Source organism: Pongo abelii, chromosome 1, assembly GCF_028885655.2.
Source record: "Pongo abelii isolate AG06213 chromosome 1, NHGRI_mPonAbe1-v2.0_pri, whole genome shotgun sequence".
In the NCBI taxonomy this organism is placed as follows: domain Eukaryota; kingdom Metazoa; phylum Chordata; class Mammalia; order Primates; family Hominidae; genus Pongo; species Pongo abelii.
The window spans coordinates 11,293,787-11,315,188 of record NC_071985.2 but is presented as its reverse complement, the minus strand read 5'-3'; the positions used below and the strand labels follow the sequence as shown (position 1 = coordinate 11,315,188).

Here is a 21,402-nt window from a genome sequence, read left to right as displayed (position 1 = left end):
TTGTGAGGAAAATAAGCAAACATAGGACCCCCTCTAAGTTTAGTAAAGTTCTTCAAAGGTCATTTTCCCCATTGACATTATCTGATTTGATCTCATTAATACAATGCTTATATTTTAGTTTTTCCTCATATAGACCTTATACATATTTTTCTAGATTTGTACCTAAGTTGTGTGTGCGTGTTAATGCAAATGGTATTTGTGTTTTTCATTTTAAATTTCAATTGATCATTGCAGTTGTATAAAAAAAGTTGACTTCTGTATGTTAATGTTGTGGCCTGCAACTTTGCTATAATTGCTTATTTCCAGGAATTTTGTCAATTCTTGCAGATTTTCTTCATGGGAAATGGTATCATCTGAGGACAAAGAATTTTATTTCTTCCTTCTCAACCTGTACACCCTTTATATCCTTTTCTTGTCTTATTCTATTAGATAGAACTTCCAGAGCAATGCAGAATATAGTGAGAGAGGATACCCTAGCCTTGTTCCCAATTCTAGGGGAAAATCATCTAGTTTCTCACCATTAAGTATAATGTTAGCTGGAGATTTTTTGGTGATGTTCTTTATCAAATTGAAGAAGTTCTCTACTCCTACTTTTCTGAGAGCTTTTATCATAAATTGGTTTTGAATTTTGCCAAATGCTTTTTCTGCATCTATCAATATTATAATTTTTCTTCTTAGCCTGCTGATATGATGAATTAATTGATTTTTGGGTATCAAACCAGCCTTACATACTCGAATAAATACCATGTGGCCATGATTTATCGTTGCTTTTATACATCGTTGGATTTATTTTGCTAATATTTCTTGAGGAGTTTTGTGTCCCTGTTCATGAGAGACATTGGTTCATAATTTTTTTTTCTGGTAATGTCTCTGTTTTTTTTGGTATTAGGGTAATGCTGGCTTCGTAGAATGAGTTCGGAAGTATTCCCTCTGCTTCTATTTTCTGGAAGAGATTATAGGGTATTGGTATAATTTCTTTCTAAGATATTTGGTAGAATTTTCCAGGAAAACTATCTAGGCCTATTGTTTTCTCTTTTGAAAGGATGTTCAAGCTCAGTCACCCCCACCAGCCTGTTCGCCGTGTTATCCTGCTGCTCTGCTGCCCCACTACTCCACCAGTCACGATGGAAGAAGAGATCGCCACGCTTGCCATTGACAATGGCTCCAGCATGGGCAAAGCTGGGTTTGCTGGGGACGATGCCCCCCAAGTCATGTTTCCCTCCATTGTCGGGCACTCCCGGCACCAGAGCTTGATAGTGGGCATGGGCCAGAAGGACCCCTACGTGGGCGACAAGGCCCAGGGCAAGCGCGGCATCCTGACTCTGAAGTACCCCATTGAGCATGGCATGGTCACCAACTGGGATGACATAGAGAAGATCTGGGACCACACCTTCTACAATGAGCTGTGTGTGGCCCTGGAGGAGCACCCAGTGCTGCTGATTGAGGCCCCCCCCCCCGAAACCCCAAGGCCAACAGAGAGAAGATGACTCAGATCATGTTTGAGACCTTCAACACCCCGGCCATGTACGTGGCCATCCAGGCCGTGCTGTCCCTCTACGCCTCTGGGCGCACCACTGGCATTGTCAGGGACTCTGGAGATGGGGTCACCCACACGGTGCCCATCTACGTGGGCTACGTCCTCCCACATGCCATCCTGCATCTGGACCTGGCTGGCCGGGACCTGACAGGCTACCTCATGAAGATCCTCACCGAGCCTGGCTACAGCTTCACCACCTCGGCCCAGCGGGAGATCATGTGCCACATCAGGGAGAAGCTGTGCTACATCACCCTGGACTTCGAGAAGGAGATGGCCACAGCCGCATCTTCCTCCTCCCTGGAGAAGAGCTAGAGCTGCCCAATGGCCAGGTCATCACCATCGGCAATAAGCGGTCCTGATGCCAGTAATGTGGCAAAGCCAAAATTTTAACCAGATCTGATTTCAGAGCTCTGACCCAGAAAGTTCTTATGCTCACATTAGCTATTCAGATGTTAACATTCGGTATTTTAAATTACAGAATGATACATATCTGAGATAGACCTCTTCAAGTCTTCCTTATAAATTAGAAACAAGATTTTTCAAACAGAAATACTTTCAACTTTTCAAGAAGCTTTAATTTTGTCTCATAAAGTGTGAATCGACTGGATCTGTTATTTAGAATGATTAGCACACTGGGAGTACTCACAGCAAAGACTTTGAAATTGATAAAAATATGTGCTCTAATCTGACAGAGATCATCCATTTGTTACACCATTCCAAAGTTCCCTATTATTGCCTGTGACATTTCCCAAATCATCTAGAGATTCAAGCTGTTAGAACAGTTTCTTTTATCAGTCATCTCCAGAGGCTCATCAAATTGAGAATTGTATAATTTTTTTTTTTAGATCTATGTGGCACTTGCCACAGACAGAACCTTTGGGAGATGATGTTGTTGGCATCTAGCCTTTGGTTAAGATCAACACTTGATGGGTGATTTTTAATATTAATAAAAACAGCTAGCTTGATGTTAAGCCTTTGTTCTTTTAAAAGACCAAAGAGAAGAGAAATAGAGTAACTACACTTGTGAGTTTTATCACCTAGTATACATTAATACATTAAATATGAAAATTCAGTGAAAACTCTACTTTCAAATTTTATTCTTAATATCCATTACCCACATTTATACTTTGTCATTATGTGTTTGTAATTATATCTAATTTCATGTTGGTGTAGGCATCTTCACAAACATCTAATAGACATAGAGTTTTTTAAAAAATAGTATGTGTTGGCTGGGTGCGGTGGCTCACACCTGTAATCCCAGCACTCTGGGAGGCCAAGGCTGGCAGATTGCCTGAGCTCAGGAGTTCAAGACCAGCCTGGGCAACACGGTGAAACCCCGTCTCTACTAAAATACAGAAAATTAGCCAGGCGTGGTGGCATGTGCCTGTAGTCCCAGCTACTCGGGAGGGTGAGGCAGAAGAGTTGCTTGAACCCAGGAGGTAGAGGTTGCAGTGAGCTGAGATTGTGCCACTGCACTCCAGCCTGGGCGACAGAGCGAGACTCCATCTCCCCAAAAAAAAAAACAATAGTATGTGTATTATTTCAATTTTTTCCCCTTTAGGTTTACAAAGAAATAATATCGCCTCAGATGACCACTTCTTTGTTGTTGTTCTCTACAGGATGAATAAAGAAACATCAACATTGTTAAAGAAAACCCAGTGAAAAATATAGCTAACAACTTTCTAAAAACTCTCACTAATCCCAAGAACTAGACTACAACCTGATTAGCTTGTATGTGTGCTGGTTTCAGTTTCTAGACTTAATATTATACTGGTGAGAGCAGCAGTATTGGTTTCTAGAGATTACCAATTTATAAAGTGTTATACAACATTGCTGTTACACTGTTCACATGGGTTTGGGGAAACTGGGAAAGCATCATTACCCATCTTCCAAATTCACATTACATTTTTTCCTACAGCTTTTCTTTATTTTATTTTCTTATAGGTAAAATGGAATGGCAGAGTGGTGTGTTTCTGAGAGTTCCATTGCTTCTGAAGATGATACTTGATACCTGATAATAGATTGTTTTCTTTGTTGACATTTGGAAAATCACTTCCTTAATTCATTACAGAACTGGAGCATGGTTAAGAACACAGTCTGATGCCAGACAGCCAGGTGCAATCCCAGCTGTGCCACATATGAGTTGCATAATTTCAAGCCAGTCACTTAACATATTTTAGTTTCCTAACCTGTAAATGGGCATATAGTATTACTTATATCTGGCTCATTGGAAATATTAAATAAATATTAGTTTATTATGAATGACAGTATTTATTCCCAATCCATGAGTAGTATTGTATTTTTTATGTTCCTGATCTAGCTGATAGAAAAGTCAGTTGGGTTTGTAACTTTGACTTCCTCTATCAACATTTCTAAAGCCAGTTCATCAGAATGCTTCAGTGTGGTTTTTTTTTTTTTTGAGACGGAGCCTCACTCTCTCACCCAAGTTGGAGTGCAGTGGCGCAGTCTTGGCTCACGGCAACCTCTTCTGGAGTGCAGTGGCGCAGTCTTGGTTCGCTGCAACCTCTTCTTCTGGGGTTCAAACGATTCACCTACCTCAGCCTCCCAAGTAGCTGGGACTACAGGCGCATGCCACCGCGTCCGGCTAATTTTTTGTAGAGGTGGGGTTTCACCATGTTAGCCAGGATAGTCTCGATCTCCTGACCTCATGATCCACCCACCTAGGCCTCCCAAAGTGCTGGGATTACAGGTGTGAGCCAACGCGCCCAGTCTTCACTGTATATTTTTTTAAAGGAGGTCATGAAGGAGCCAATATTTAGGTTAGTTTTATAGTGTGCTTGATTTCAGAAAATGTTTTGAGTCCTGCAATGTAAGTCAATTAAAAAAAAAAAGAAAAAGAGAGAGACACCAAGCAAACCTTGGGCTTTTTGAAAACCAGGATCGTATCTCCAGAACACTTGAGAAACGTTTTTCCACTCAGGAAGAAACATGCCAAGTTCAATTGTTCTTAGGTAATTTAAGCTAACAGAATGTGATTTCTCCAAAGGAAATATGGTCAAGACAAATAATCTGTACTCAGACAGAAAGTGCCAGGGAATCCACTGTAGATATTGCTTTTCAGGAGCTGAGTGAAGTGAGTTTAGAAAGTATGGATTTGAATTGCCTGGTCAGTCTTATACCCTCTAAGTGGCTGCATAAGCACAAATTAGGACAGCATCATTATCCATGAAAGATAGACTCCATCCCAAATGAATGTTTAATTATTAGATCCATCCAAAAGAAACTTCCCTCTAATTCCCTTTGTCTCGATTTATGCTTTCGGCATTTCCAAACACATCAGTGTTAAAATCTCTCTTCCATACAATTAGCTTGCATAGCTGCTGGGGTAGAATATGATATCTGCTCTTCCAGTCCCAAGAGTAATTTCTGGACCAAGCATTGCAGTGGAGATACACATGCAATGCAAGGTACAGGAATGCACTTTGATGATTTTCCACCTATGAAAATTATGTGCTCCATGTGAAACTTTAGTTTCTGCTTTGGCATGAGAGATACTGAAATATGGTAGGGTTAGAAGTTCAACAATAAAAGTTTGGCCACTCCCTATTATCAGTAAAGGGTGACACCAGCTTTTCATGACTCACAGCATTGGTGGGAGAATAGAATAACCTCTTCAATAAAGTTTAAGGTTATACAAAGTAAGTCTCAAGCGAGATTTGTTCACTGGACATTTACTATATGTGGCAGGCATTGCCCTGGGAGCTGTGGTGCGTGTGAACAAGATGGGGTCCCTGCCCTGGATGGGAAGAGGAGAAGCATTCTGAAGAGATGTAGGAATGGGAAATGCATCCTGGTAGATTTCAGTGTGTCATTAAAACTTCCTAATAACCCCAAGGAAAAGAAAGGCTAAACAATAGGCCCAACGTGACAAGTGACAGTGTTAGAAAAGAGATAAGACAGTACATTAATAATGAGTATTAAATAAACATCAGAGATAAAAAAGACTACAATTCAGCTAAATCACGTCGATCTGTGGAAATGAATTCTAGGCTGTGCATTACTGAGAAGATGGGACTTTATTGGTTTCTGTAGGATACAAACAATGAAAAAGGAGAGTATGTGCATGAGAGAGTAGAGGTTAAGGGGGGTGGAGAGAAAGAGAGAAAGGGAGAAAGGGAGAATTGTAGGTGAGCAGTAAAGAACAAAAGATTTCAGAGGTAGGAAAGGCCTCATTGCATCCAGAGGATGTTCAGTGAAGGACAAAGCTGGAGCCCTGGGTTGATGTGAGGTGAAAAACCTGTAGGTGAATCTTGTGGCTGGAAGGTTAAGATCCTTGGAGAAATGAGCCTTTGGAAGGTTTTGCAGAGGGTAGTTTTTGGAGATTACTTCTCGGTGAAGAAGTGAATTTAGGAGATGAGGAACTGTGGGTCTGAATTGCCTGATCTTATCTTGTCCTCTAGAAGTGGAAGAGTGGTTTAGGGTGATTAACTTGCGTGCACGATAGATCAGAATGGCAGCTGAGCGGGCACAGTTATCAGTCTATGGAGTAAGTCCAGATAAGAAGAGAAAATGTCTGGGAAAGGTTGGTATGGTGGTGATAGCTAATTGTGTACCCCTCCATCCATCATCCCCTTCCTTCATAGGAACAGAAACCTAACTTTCTGCTGGGCACAGTTCCAGCCAGCTCTAAAGCATCATGTTTTTCATACTCCTTGCAATTGGATGTGGCACGTGGCTGAGTTCTGTCCAGTGAGATGTAAGAAATATGTATGGACTGCCAGAAAGGGATGCTGCCTCTTTTCATTGCCTTCCTCCTGGCTTGGAAGGAGCTATATGATAGCTGGAGATCTGCCTGCTCTCCTGGACCACAAAGTGCCCCAAAGATAGCAAATGTGTGAGGATGGCAGCTTAGAAACCAAGGGAGGACACAGCTCATGATCACTTCACAGGGCTGCCACAGCGGTTCTGGATGCCTAATCAGGATTATTTTTTATGGGAAAGAAAAATAAATGTTTACCTTGTTTGGGCCTCTTTTACTTGGAGTTTTTCTGTTAAGAAACCAGACTTGACCCCAACTAAGAGAATGGTAAGTGACAGAAGGTGAAGTAATGGCAGATAAAAAAATTATTCATTAGCGTTAGTTGGAGAAGTGACAGGTTGTTCCAGCCACAGCTTCTATTTTGTCAACATGGCCTCCTTGACATTTCAAAGCATGGGAGAGAAGGCAGATTCCCAGTTGTGCTTATGCAACTTAGAAAGCATGATTAAGCTTAGGCTGCTCAGATGCATCCTGGGAGGAAGTACTTGTGAGTGCTTATGCTCAGGTGAAGAGATGATTTTCCTGAAGTTTGTATGTATTAGGTCTCTTTTTCACATTACGGTATTCTTCTCCTTCTCCTCCCCATTCAGATACTTCCTCAGCTACTGTGACTCTTATATATTTTTGGCATCTTATGACACTATAGACTAATACTACAGATTCTTTCAGAAAGAAAATAGAGATAGGGGTCTTGCTATGTTACCAAAGCTGGTCTCAAACTCCTGGCCTCAAGTGATCCTCAAGCATTTTTACTTTTGATACCCCCAAATCACAAGGAATCCTTTAACAAGACCAAAGTCAATGAGGGCTGCAAAACACCTCCTGATGGTTGTCTGCTTAAACTAGAAGTAGGCGGCAAAAAGTGATTTATCCTAAGGGTTTTAATCCAGATCTTATATAGGGAGATGTGCCTAGAGCAGTATGGCATCAGTAACAGCATGAAGAATTTGAACCACTGAACAAGAAACTTAATAAGAACTTAAGTAGGTGTGACTCAGAGATGTTGGTCTCATTAGTGGGAAAGGCAGCAGATTGTATAAAGATGCCATTTGGTCTAGACATGTTGGATTTGGTCTAGACATGTTGGATTTCAGATGATGGCAACATATTCATATGGAAATGTCTAGTATAATTATAGAACCGGACAATGTAAGCATTGCAGGAGACCAGGCCACCAGTGGTCATCTTCTCCATGCTTGTACACCTACACATTGCAAGAAACTCATTAATCAGCTCATCCTTTTTTTTGGCTGGTTGATCCACAGGGCAGGCTTTTTGTGGCTGTTTCTGTTTCTCCTGACTTGATTTCCCTGAACACAGTTAATGGGCCCAGGGTGGACACCTTACCAAGACTGGTCCACTGAGATTCTTTCTCAGAAATTTGGAATTCAGACTGAGAGCCATCATGTTACTTTCTTTAAAGTTACAGAGTGGCCATATCCTACCCTGGGAACTGGAAGCAAAAGACAGACAAACATTGGTTAAAAATAAAACCTCTGGAAAGTTTTGCTGTTTCTGATTCTTGCCCCTTCCTGAGGCTCAGCAGAATCCATCCTTTGTGGTTCCGTGGAATATCCCACTTTTCTCATAATAAAACCTTTATTGCTCAAGGTGCCTCAAATTGGTTTCACTTAACTTGCCACCAAATGATCTTTACAAAGAACACGTAGAATATGAACATTCTTTAGTATTACCATGGTCTGAGCACCTGGCAGGGGTCACAAAGAACCCTAGCTGAAACACATCGGACCGAACATGATGGCATTTTTTCCAAGTCACAAGGACAGGTCACAGGTGCACCCAGGACTCACTTGTCCTCTTTGCATACTGTGTCTAGCTGACTACAAAAGCCTTGGAAAGGTGCCAACATGCCAGTACTTCCCATCTACTTTGACATGATACACTACTAAATATGGGTAGGTTTTGATGTAATAACCTGATATTTTGGTTGTGGGGAATTACCAAATTGGAAAAGGGAGAGCCCACACCAAAAGCAGGGTAATCAGGCAACAACTGACCCACGGAGGATTTCTCAAGGAAAATGCAGTGCTCTTCATTGATTTGGCAGCAAACAAATTCCAAGTGTTTCATGTTTCTTCTCTGGGTTGCCATGTGTATTAGTCTGTTCTCATGCTGCTTATAAAGAACTACACATGACTGGGTAATTTATAAAGAAATGAGGTTTAATTGACTCACAGTTCTGCCGGGCTGGGGAGGCCTCAGGAAACTTATGATTATGGTAGAAGGGGAAGCAAACATGTCCTTCTTCACATGGTGGCAGAAAGGAGAAGAATGAGTGCCGAGACCAGCTCGGTCATAGAGACCCTAACCCAGCGGCGCTAGAGGAATTAAGACAAAGACACAGAAACAGAGTGCAGAGTGGGAATCAGGGGGCTGACAGCCTTCAGAGCTGAGAGCCACGAACAGAGTTTGACCCACATGCTTGTTGACAGCAAGCCAGTGATAAGCATTATTTCTATAGATTATAGATTAGCTAAAAGCATTCCTTATGGGAAACAAAGGTACAGGCTCTGGCTTGTTATCCACAGCAGGAAGATGTCCTTAAGGCACAGATCGCTCATGCTATTGTTTGTGGTTTAGGAACGCCTTGAGTGGTTTTCCACCCTGAGTGGGCCAGGTGTTCGTTGGCCTCATTCTGGTAAACCAACAACCTCCAGTGTGGGCGTCATAGCCATCACGAGCGTGTCACAGTGCTGCAGAGATTTTGTTTATGGCTAGTTTCTCATGGCCTGTTTATGGCCAGATTTGGGGGGCCTGTTCCTAGCAAATAAGAGCTGAGCCAAGAGGGAAACCCCTTATAAAATCATCAGATTTTGTGAGAACTCACTCACCATGATGAGAATAGCAGCATGGGGGCAATTGCTTCCATGATTCAACCACCTTATGCTGGGTCCCTCCCATGACCTATGGGGATTATGGGAATTATAATTCAAGATGAGATTTGGGTGAGGACACAGCCAACCCATATCACCATGTATGTACAACTGTGTGCTCTTAGGCATTAAAGATGCTGCCTCTGGACGTGGAAGGCTTTACTTTTTACAAATTTAGGAGTGAAACATTAACATAGGAACAGGGAAGCAAAGCAGCTTAGTTTTTAGAATGACTTCAACTTTGTTCTCTGGTTTCTGTAAATCAATCAATGAAAGAATGTCTAAAAACTTTGAGACAGACAGGATTCAAAATGTTTTATGATTCATACTGTGCTTAAAATGTTAGCTGACTACCAAAAGCTGCAGTACATAACAGGCTTTGAAGCACCCCTCTCTCCTTGCCCCATCCTTACTTCCTCATTTTCCTAGGGTAAAAGATAGGGAAGGAGTAATATTCATACATTACGTTGGATATGTAATGTTCTGTAGCCAGAAGCCAGGCAGTGAAATGTATAGGGTTGGTACAAAAGTAATCAAGGTTTTTGCCCAAGTAATGGCAAAAACCTCAATTGCTTTTGCACCAACCTAATATTAAGATGAGAGGTAGAATTAAGATGTTTCCTTGGTCATTCATTGTAAAAAATGGATGATTATTCTGCTAGAAGTGCACATTTAAGATTCTTTCATGTATAATAAATTGCTAGTCATGAAGTGTAAAGAACTACAAGAAGTGTAAACATGTCAGTATTTCACAGAGATGAATATTAATGATGGGTATAACCCTTGTTTACATATTTAGACAAAATTGTGAGATTTCTTGACTTGCTATTACCTTAGCAAATCTCAAAAGTGATTAACGGTTATTTCTCTTTGCTTTTTAAAAAATGGTGTTTGGCCTGATTTTGCTGTTGGATGGGGCCATCCAAGGGTCACAATAATAAGAGAGCTTTATTTTGGGATGATTTAGACTTCTTTGCATACTACTTTCTTTTTGCATGGTAACACATTATTCTGCTTTAGAAAGATTTTGCAAATTCCCCATGTTTCAGAAAGAGTCAAAGCAAATGCCCAGTTTTTTACCTCAGGGTGTTTAGTTGGGACACAAAGAATGACAGGGGAGGGGACAGCCGCCTTACAGACCGTGGACATATAGGACAGAGCAGCCTTTAATTATCAAAATGCTCATCAAACAACTGGTGCAAGTCTACATTATAAAGTGGGCTGGCAGATTTATTTCCAAATGTGTTTTTCTTCTCGTTTTGTTTTTGGTTCATTTGAGGCAAAGAATGTTCCATTGGTTACCTGATTAAACATAAAATTGCTGTTTTCTTAGATTGCCTATTATCAGAGGTAGGTATTAAGCTAGCTGTTAATTGTTTGAAATTATTCAAGTTGTGAAAGTGCTATAGATTCGTGAATATTCAGTTCTTGGAAGATTAGAATACATAAAGGAGCTCATTCCTGTGCAGAGGATAAGAACTGGATAAGGGGAAGTGTTGGTTATTCAGGGACAGTTTTTTTTCAATTGTTAACTATATACATATACGTGTGTATATATATATACACGTATATGTATATAGTATATGTATATATGTATATAGTTAACTACATATATTTTTAGATATTTAAAAATAACATTTTAAGTTAAAAATGTTACATATTATAGTTAAATTCTATACCTCAAATCACATGGGATATATTAATTTTGCTTTCAGCTTAGTTCCTCTTTACTCATTTGGGCAGTTTAGGACATAGTATACGTAATACATGATTCTCTGCCAAATAGTGTAAAACAAATTTACGTAAATTTTTCCAAAGTACAAAAGTACTTCACAGAGTGAGATGATCAGTGAAGGAAGGATGTCTAAAAAAGTTTGGGAAATGCTATGTTTTGCATTCTCCTTTTGGAATTCACAAAGTTAATTCTCAGAGAAGTCTTTTAATAAAAAAGGTGTTTAGCTAGAGATTTGCCAAGCAAAAACCTTCTCTGAAGTACTGTCTATGAATATCTCCCAGAACCTTTGGGAAATGCTGCTGGTGGAAAGCGTGGTAATTTGATCAACTCTTGTGCTGAGGCCTCTTGTAGAAGTCAAATAGCACACAGCGAAACTGTCTTGATGATGAGCCCACTCAGACATTGGTATTCTCTTGTCCCATTAGCTAGATTTCTGCCTTAAGTTGTTCTCTGTTTGTTGCTCTTGTTTTTGAGTTACTTTTTAAAGTCCTAAACTAGGTCACTACTGGCTACTCCATAACAAAATCCCCCATTGACACCCTAGACCTCTTATGAATATGACTCTTTCCTCTGAGCCCATGTGCTCTTGGGACCAGCGCCCGAAGGCATGACTCTGGACATAGTGATAGGCTGCCTGCCCACTTGCATGTCTGCATATTACTTGCCAGTTAAACCACCATGAATAGCCTGGGTTTCTTGTGTTTGTACAAAACCATAGATATTGGATGTCATTCATTTAACACATATTTATTGAGTGTCTACTCTGTGTCAGACATTCTTCTAGACTCTGAGTACACCGGGGAACATATCAGATAACTTCTCTGCTGTAATGATACTGATGGTTGGGGAGCCAGGTAACAAACACATCGGTAGATAAACAGTGATGTATGCTGTGAATTGGATACGAGGATTGAAAATTCTATAGTCACAGAACATATGGTGATTTTAGATGTTGTGGGTTAATAAAACTCGCCCTGCATGAGAACCTGAGCTTCAGTCCAACTGTCTAGATCTGTTTCTCTGGTAGTCCGATAAGGGTAAGCATGCCAACTATATTATTAAGCAAGCTTGCTTATGATAAAAATGATGCCAGATTAGCAAATTGCATCTGAACCAGGAGGCACTGCAAATAAACTCTAAGTTTATTTATTTATATGCAGGTGCTATGCTTCAGGCTTCTCTGAGTCCACGAGTCTTGTAATCAGCATGCTGGTTGTGGAGAGTCTATAAAAAATGCCTGTAGATTTATTGCAAGAGTTATTAGTTCTTGTGGGGCAGGAGGCATTTAAGCCAGGACAATTCCTGCACTGTGTGACATGGATCTCTTCCTGCCCCACCGTGGACAATAGCACGTGAGTTGCTGCAAGGATGCCCACTGCTGTAGAGGGACACTTGAGACTATGGTATTAGCAGGATCAATTTTGTTCCTGTCCTTTTTAGTGAATTGGAGTCCTGCGTGGTGCACAGTTGTCTTATGAGATGACACATTAAGTGTAACCTAAGAAGGTCTCCTGATGGGTGCAGCAAAAGAGGTGATCATAATGAGCAGAACAGAAGTGAGGGAGGGAGACAGGTGAAGACGGTTTCAGGCAGGGAGAAGAGCAGGCACAGAGGCCCTGGGGTAGGAGCAAGTTTGACATGATGAGAGAGGAGCAAGAATGCAAGTGACGCAAAAGATTCGAGAGAACTTTTGCCTCTCTGAATTCATGCATGTGCCTAAACTTTTGGAGAGAAGGTGTGCTCATGGGAGTAACACAACCGAACGCAGTGTTCTCAAAGTGCTATTGGGATCACTTCGTTCCTTTTGTAAAATATTCATTAATGCTGAAAAAATTGTATTCTGATGCTGTTTTGAAGGAACGAAACTGTGACTTATGTTCACAACATACAGAGCTGCTTTTATGTGCCTTTGTGGCCAATATCACATTCCCTGTAGATACACATTTTTCCCAGTTTGGGAAACTTGGGGAGAGACAGCTACCCCTATTATCACCTCCCTCTTCCTGTGACCCCAACCCTTCATATGCTTTATGTAACTGACACTCTCAGGGTTAGATGAGCATTACTGTCTTTAGTCTTCAGATGCAAAAGTTAAATGACAGGATCGAGGGTATACCCTAAGGTGGTGGAACTGAGGTAAGAACTCAGATCTTTTGACATTTGTTTTTCTACTGCCCCCTGGCGGTGGCGATCTTTGAACAATGAGACACGTATCGGGTTCGCTCCTTTTCCTTTCTAGGTAGCCGAACCTTCCTGTGGAGTCTCTCTGCATTTCCTCATTCCTAAAGAGTCAGTTCCTGTTCAGAATCTCATATTTGGACCTTTAATAGCCTTCTAACTTGCTCTGGCTGTTTCCAGACATGGTCTCAGTCATTACACTTCTGCGATCATTTCCCAGGCTGTGATCATTGGTAAGCTGTTATCAGAATGGACCATCTATTTCGGATGCTCTATCAATTAGCTGCAGATGTGATTGCTTGACCTAGTTGAATGCCCTGCAAAAGAAGGTGTACTCCAAGTCCAAGGAGGAATAGGCTTGATTGTTTTCTCCCTTCCCTAGTCTAAATTCAGTCTCTTGCTATGTATTTCTGAAAGGATCCCTAAGAAATTAAGATTGCTGGAGTTCGATGGGGTTTGGCTGGAAGAGCTAAAATCGGGCTGAGAGAGTTCAGAGGTTGCTTGGCAGCAACAGGGGCAGCAGAGAGTTGTTGCGAAAGGAAGCTATGGTGGACTGAGAGAAGAAGGAATGACTGCTCTATTGCCATCTCAAAGCTGCAGCCAAGAGCCAGCAACTAAGGAAGATGCAGGGTCAGCCAGCCTTGAAAATGGAATAAGTAGCCAGAAAGAATTGGGATGACAGAAGAATCAAAGATAGCAAATGGAAGCCTTTAAGATGGCACTGTCCAATAAAAATAGAATGCAAGTCACAAATAGATGCCATGTATGTGCTTAAATTTTCTAGTAGCCACATTACAAAAAAAGTAAAAAGAAACAGGTGAAATTAATTTTATCACTATCTTTTCTTCAACTCAACATCCAAAATACAATTTCAACATGTGTCAACATAGAAAATTATTAATGAGATAGTCTACATCTTTTTTCATACAACAGCCAGTGTAGACCAGGTGCGTTGGCTCACGCTTGTAATCCCAGCACTTTTGGAGGCCGAGGCAGGTGGATCACCTGAGGTCAGGAGTTTGAGACCAGCCTCACCAACATGGAGAAACCCCATCTCTACTAAAAATACAAAATTAGCTGGGCATAGTGGTGCATGCCTGTAATCCCAGCTACTCGGGAGGCTGAGGCAGGAGAATTGCTTGAACCCGGGAGGCGGAGGTTGCCGTGAGCCGAGATCACGCCATTGCACTCCAGCCTGGGCAACAAGAGTGAAACTCCATCTAAAAAAAAAAAAAATCCACAGTGTATTTTATACTTACAGCATCTCTGACGTGGAGTTGGCCACTTTTCAGGTGTTCAATAGCCACATGTGGTTAGCACTACCATATTGGACAGAGCAGCTCTAGGATAATGCTGGAAAACAGACAGTGATGCAAAGGGGCCCAGAAATGGTAGGGAGAAAGTAATCAGAGAGAGAGGCTGGAGGCTGGAGGCACAGACGGCCCTGACTGGGAGTTGTACCTTTTTGACAAAGTGACAGCTTGAAGCTTCATTTTCTAACTTGGACTTTGCCTTTTATAATTTATTATAATGTAACTCTTTAAAGATTGTGGGTAGGAAATATAGAATATCTGAGCTGGAAGTTCTCTTGGAGACTTTAGACTGAATAATAGGAATTGCAATTTGTTTTCTACTCCTGAAGCTACTGTGATTAATTGGTTGAAGCTGCCCAAACCACTGGGTTGAGAAGGATTCTGAGGTTATATCTTGCCTCAGTAGGAAAGAGCACAATGATTGTTTTCCAGGGATGACACATATTTGTCATCATCCCTGATATAGTACAAAGGTCTCTAGGTTCTGAAGACCTACTGGACTCTTTGTGAATTATTACCGAGCTCAGTTTTGTCATTTGTAAAATAGGAATAATTGTCAGGAATAATTTAATTCCTGGAATAATTGTCAGGAATAATTTCAGGATTGCTGTGGACATCAAATGATATATGTTAAGGGTCTAACACATGGTTATAAATGCTAATTTCCTTCTCATTTTCCATTTACAATTTGATCATATTATTTATCAGGGGAAATGCCGTATCGGGGGCACTAATCATTAGAGGGACTAGTCAGTTGCTGAAACCCCCAATTGTAATTGGTATCACCATAAAGAAGATTATGAGGAATGCGTGGGTGGTTAACAATAACATTATAGATCTGATCGTCTCCTAATAGAGTTCCTGGTTGGCCTAATTCGGCTTGAATTAGGAGGCTTAAGGCAGTGCCTACTAGCCCCGCTCATGTGCCAAATAGCAGATACAGTGTTCTGATATCTTTGTGATTAGTTGAAAACAATCAATGGTTGATGAACATTAGTGGAAAAAAGGTAAAATGACTGAGTAAGCATTAGACTGTAAATCTGAAGACAGAGGTCAAGACCTCTGTTTACCAGCCCTGAGGTGATTTTCCATGTTGAATTGCAAATTCAAAGGAGCAGCTTCAATCCTGCAGGGCTTCTCCTGCCTTTTCCCCCAGTAGTGGGAGAAGTAGATTGAAGCCAGTTGATTAGGGTATTTAGCTGTTAACTAAGTTTTCGTGGGTTTGAATCCCACCAATCTAGCAAGGGTTTAGCTTAATTAAAGTGGTTGATTTGCATTCAATTGATGCAGAATAGAGTCTTGCAGTCCTTAGGTTTATCACAGAAATTAAGTAAAATGTACTTACTAAGGGCTTTGAAGGTCTTTGGTCTTTTTTAACCTAAATTTCTAAATAACTAACATTAATGGAGAGATTGGTAAGAGGAAAATAGAAGAAATGATAAGCGGAGGGAGGAGGAGCATGGGTTTTGTATTTTCGAGTTGTCATTTTATTTTCATATTATTAGATGTGGGGAATATTGTCACTGAGATGGAATAAATTAGGTGTATATAAAAGTACAGGTTGAGTAGCATTGTAATAGCTATAACAGTCGGGGTAATAAGACTATCGTTTTTTGTAAATTCTTGAATGATAATTCATTTAGGCAGGAATCGTGTTAATGGAGGTAAGCCACCTAGGGATAATAGAATTAGTGGAGTTATAGGTGTTAATCATGTCAATTTATTTCAAGCACGAGATAGTGGTAGGGTTGTAGTGCATATACTCAGGTTAAGTACTAGAAATGTGTTAATTGTTAAAGTAAGATAAACAGATTTAGAATGGTAATGTCTGGGTTATAGGTTAGTACTGTTATCATCCAGCCTATGTGAGTAATTGAGGAGTAGGCTAGGATTTTACAGAGTTGTGTTTGATTAAGTCCTCCTCAACTGCCCACTATAATGGATAGAATTGTGGTAGGTAGGAGAATATCCATAGTTATTAATGGGAAAATTTGAAACATAAGCGAGATGGGGGCTAGTTTTTGTCGTGTGAGGAGAAGTATGCCAGATATTAGAGAGGTTCCTTGGGTTACCTCTGGGACTCAGAAGTGAAAGGTGGCTATTCCTAGTTTTATTACTAGCGCCATTATTATTATTATTAAGGATGAAAATTGATTAATAGTATTTATTATTGTTCATTGTCCAGAGGACAGGTTATTAGTAAGGATACCTATTATGAGAATTATAGATGCAGTTGCTTGTGTAAGAAAATATTTGGTGGCTGTTTCTGTAGAGCGGGAATTACTTTTTTTAATCAAGATTGGGGTAAGAGCTAGTATATTTATTTCTAGGCCTGTTCAGATAAGAAATCAGTGTGAGCCTAGCATTGTGATAAGGGTTCCTACAAAGATAGTGAGGAAAATAATAAGTTGGGCTAATGGGTTAATTAGTATGGGAAGGATATAACCAACATTTTCGGGGTATGGGCCTGATAGCTTATTTAGCTGACCTTACTTTAGGACTTGGTGTAATAGGTAGCACGAAGAGATTTGGATTCTCAGGGGTAGGTTCAATTCCTATAGTTCTGGAAATAAGAGGATTTTAACCTCTGTTGTTTACTCTACCAAAGTAATTATTTTGTCAGACATATTTCGTATGTTTGAGGTGGAATTCTGGAAATTAGAATACGTATTGAAGTATATCATATGCAGAATGCTAGTGTAAGTGGTATGAAATTTTTTCATAGAAGTTATATGAGTTGGTCTTAGTGGAATCAGGGGTATGCTATTCAAATGCATAAAAAGAGGGCAGTTAAAATGAGGCTTTTGGTAATGAAATTTATGGTATAGAGTTCTGGTGAATATATAGCGTGCAGTGATCCTACGAAAATAGTAGTAGTTAGGGCATTTATCACGATAATATTCATGTATTCTGCTATAAAGAAAAGGGCGAATGAATCTGCGGCATATTCGATGTTGAAACCCGAGACTAATTCTGACTCTCCTTCTGTTAGGTCAAAATGGGCTTGGCTAGTTTCTGCTGGCGTGGAAATAAACCATATCATGGCTAGGGTCCACGCTGGTAGGAGCAGTCAGAGGAATTCTTGCATTGTCACGAGTGCATATTAAGCGGAATGAGCCACTTAGTAGAACTGATAGCAGGATGATGACTGGGGTGACTTCATGTGAGATTGTCTGGGCCACGGCTCATAATGTGCCCATCAGGGCATAGTTTGAATTGGATGCTCATCCTGATCATAGAATGGAGTAGACGGCTAGGCTTGATGTGGCTAGTATAAATAGGAGGCCTACATTAAAATGAATTAGGGGATCAGGTATAGGGAGGGGGTCCATAAGAGGAGAGCCAGCATAGGGGAAATAATATAAAGGATAATAGCAGATGTTGAGCATCGTCGGGGTTCTTTGGTGAAAAGTTTTATTGCGTCAGCGAATGGTTGGAGCAGTTCATAGGGGCCTACCGTGTTAGGTCCTTTGTGTAAATTGTATATAACCTAAGATTTTTCATTCAATGAGTGTAAGGAATGCTATGGCAATTAGGGTGGTAATAATAAGTAGGAGAAGGTTAATTATAGGCATATTGTTAAGAAGAGGAGTTGAACCTCTGATTGTAAAGTTTTAAGTTTTATGCAATTGCTGGACTCTGCCACCTTAACAAACCCTGTTTTTGGGTAGAGTGTGTGATGATTTGTTAGATTGAGATAATGTCATCTATGGGGCGAGGGCACTTTATGAAGTGGTCCCTATTTCTCTTGTCCTTCCGTTCTAGGAGAAATGTTAAATAGATAGAAACCTACCTGGATTACTCCGGTGTGAACTCAGATCACGTAGGACTTTAATCGTTGAACAAATGAACCCTTAATAGCGGCTACCCCATTAGGATGGCCTGATCCAACATCGAGGTTGTAAACCCTATTGTCTATATGGACTCTAGAATAGGAGTGTGCTGCTATCCCCTAGGGTAACTTCTTCTGTTGATCAAATTATTGAATCAATGTGTGTCAGCTCGCTTAGACTAGTGTGGTCTTAGTCTAGGCTGTTTGGAGGTTGAATTATACTCTGAGGTCACCCCAACCAAAATTTTAATGCAGAGACGGTATGCTAAGGCCTGTAGGCTTTTTGAAGTTTTATTTGCATTAATGAGTTAAAGCTCCATAGGGTCTTCTTTTCTTATTTGTTTATACCCGCCTCTTCACGGATAGGTCAATTTCACTGATTACAAGTAAAAGACAGCTGAACCCTCATGTGGCCATTCGTAAAAGTCCCTATTTAGGGAACAAGTGATTATGCTACCTTTGCATGGTCAGGATACCGTGGCTGTTGAACATATGTCAGTGGGCAGGCAGTACCTCTAATACTGGAAATGCTAGAGGTGATATTTTTGGTAAACAGGCCGAGTAAGATTTGCCGAGTTCCTTTTACTTTTTGTAATCTTCCCTTAGAGCATGCCTGTGTTGGATTAACAGAATAAATAATAGGGTGCTTGTTATATTGCTTATTAATATTAGGCTGTTAATTGTCAGTGGGTTATTCCAGTCTGATATAAGCTTATGCAATGGAGAATATTTTCACGTTACTTATGTGAACATTATTGCTTCTATTAAATAACGGATTAGATCAAGGCGTTGTTAGGAGTTCAGTAAAGTGATTAGAATTTAAGATAATTAGATGTTGAGCTTGAACGCTTTCTTAATTGGTGGCTGTTTTTGGGTCAACTATGGGGGTAATATTTTTTACTCTCTACAGAAAACTTATTCCCTAGGGTCTAAAGAGCTGTCCCTCTTTAGACTAACAGACTTACAGGGAGATTAAGTAATTCTGTGGGTAAGTTTAAAGTTGAACTAAGATTCTATCTTGGACAACCAGCTATCACCAGGCTCCGTAGGCTTGTCACCGCTACTCATGAATCTTCCCATTATTTTGCCACACAGGTGGGTGCGCTGTTTCAGCTGTTCTTGAGTAGCTCGTCTGGTTTCGGAGGACTTGGCTATGGTTCTGTGTGTCAAGTTATTTCTAGCTAATACATTATGCAGAAGGTAAAAGAGTTTATCTTTGCTTTTTAGTGCTTAATTTAGTTCTTTCATCTTTCCCTTATGGTACTGTATCTATTGCGCCAAGGCATAAATTTCTGTCACTTTCACTTTTGTCTAAGGTAAAGGGTTTGGTTGAGACGATTTAATAATATTTTTAGCGAGGTTTGGGGCTAGAATTGGCTCCATGTGATCAGGTCGTGATGAAATCTTCCAGGTTTAAGCCAGATGCTTTAGGTTAAGCTACACTTTGTCCAAGTACGTTTGTCCAAGCGCACTTTCCAGTATGCTTACCATGTTACTATGACTTATTTCCTCTGAATGTACGTAGAGAGTTTTAGCTATAATAATTTTTAGAACAACATTTGAGGAGGGTGATGGCCGGTGTGTGCGTGCTTCATGCCTTATTCAACCAAGCACTCTGCTCTTGGTTTCCTGCTAAATTCTCCTTGAGCCCTTAGATTTCATAAGGGTTGTCGTAATATTTTCTGGGTATAGAAAATGTAGCCCATTTCTTGCCACCTCATGGGCTATGCCTTGACCTAACGTTTTTATGCGTGTACTTGTGCCTACTTTATTACCTTTTTAGGGTTTACTGAAGGTGGTGGTATATAGGCTGGGGGCAAGAGGTGGTGAGGTATATCGGGGTTTATCGATTATAGAACAGGCTCCCCTAGAGGGATATAAAGCACCACCAAGTCCTTTGAGTTTTAAGCTGTTGCTTGTAGTATTCTGTCGAATAGTTTTGTTAGTTTAACTATTAGAGCTTAGGGCTAAGCATAGTGGAGTATCCAATCCCAGTTTGGGTCCTAGCTATTGTGTCTTGAGGATATTAAAGCCACTTTCGTAGTATATTTTATTTCAGCTGGAATTTTTCACAACGTAGATGGAGTTTAGTTTTATTGAGGGCAAACCTTAAACACTCTTTACACCGAGTTCTATTAGCTTGGGCTAATCATATGGCCGCGGTGGCTGGCATGAAACTGACCAACCCTAAATATCAGTATAGCTTAAAGTTTTGTTTATTGCTAACGATTTATCACTGCTGTTTCCCGTGGGCGTGTGGTTGAGTAAAGCGTTTTGAGCTGCATTTGTGCGTGCTTGATACTTGCTCCTTTTGATCTGGATGATCTAGAGGGCATTTTCACTGGTGCAGGGATGCTTGCATGTGTAATCTCACTGAGAGTTAAAGAAAGGCCAGGACCAAACCCATTTGTTTATGGGGTTATGCAGACCCATCCAGACATTTTCAGTGTCTTGCTTTAAAATAATTAAGCTACTTTAACTGTATATATATACATATATATATATTTCAATGTAGGTTTAAAATTTGAGAAAGAAAGAAGTAAATGTAAATGGTTGTTTATAGTTCTGGGAATTCAGGGCTTTAAAACTGAATTGGCAAAGGTTTGATTAAGAGAGTTATTCCTAATAAGAATATAATTGATTTAGGATATAATATATTGGGTAGTGCTTTCAGAGGGGTATGTTCAAGGCGTTATATTAGTATTAGGGTGGAAATTTAGTTACTATATTTACTATATAAATTGGGGGTTTAGTTTAGTAGAAGGGGTTTAAGATTTTTAGGAAAATTTACATAAATCGAAGGATAGCTGTGGGGGTATTTATAGTTAAAATAAAATTTTTGGGCTCTGACGGGTTGCGTTTTAGTCTCTTGTTTTTGGGGTTTGGCAAGAGTATATTTGTCTAGGTTAATAGCAAAGTTAGAGATGGGGGGAGGGGGGCTTGCGGATTTAATTGGAAGAAGTTCCTGAAAGTAAGCGTATGTGCGTGAGCGCAGGTGCGTGAGCGTAGGTACGTCAGCGCAGGTGCGTGAGCGTAGGTACGTCAGCGCAGGTGCGTGAGCGTAGGTACGTCAGCGCAGGTGCGTGAGCGTAGGTACGTCAGCGCAGGTGCGTGAGCGTAGGTACGTCAGCGC

At 40.5% G+C, this 21,402-nt stretch overlaps 1 pseudogene; it reads left to right on the top strand.

Moving 5' to 3' along the window:
• The first annotated feature begins 1,124 nt into the window (after window positions 1–1,124).
• LOC100433199 (actin-like) lies at window positions 1,125–1,849 on the top strand (annotated as a pseudogene).
• The last annotated feature ends 19,553 nt before the right edge of the window (window positions 1,850–21,402 follow it).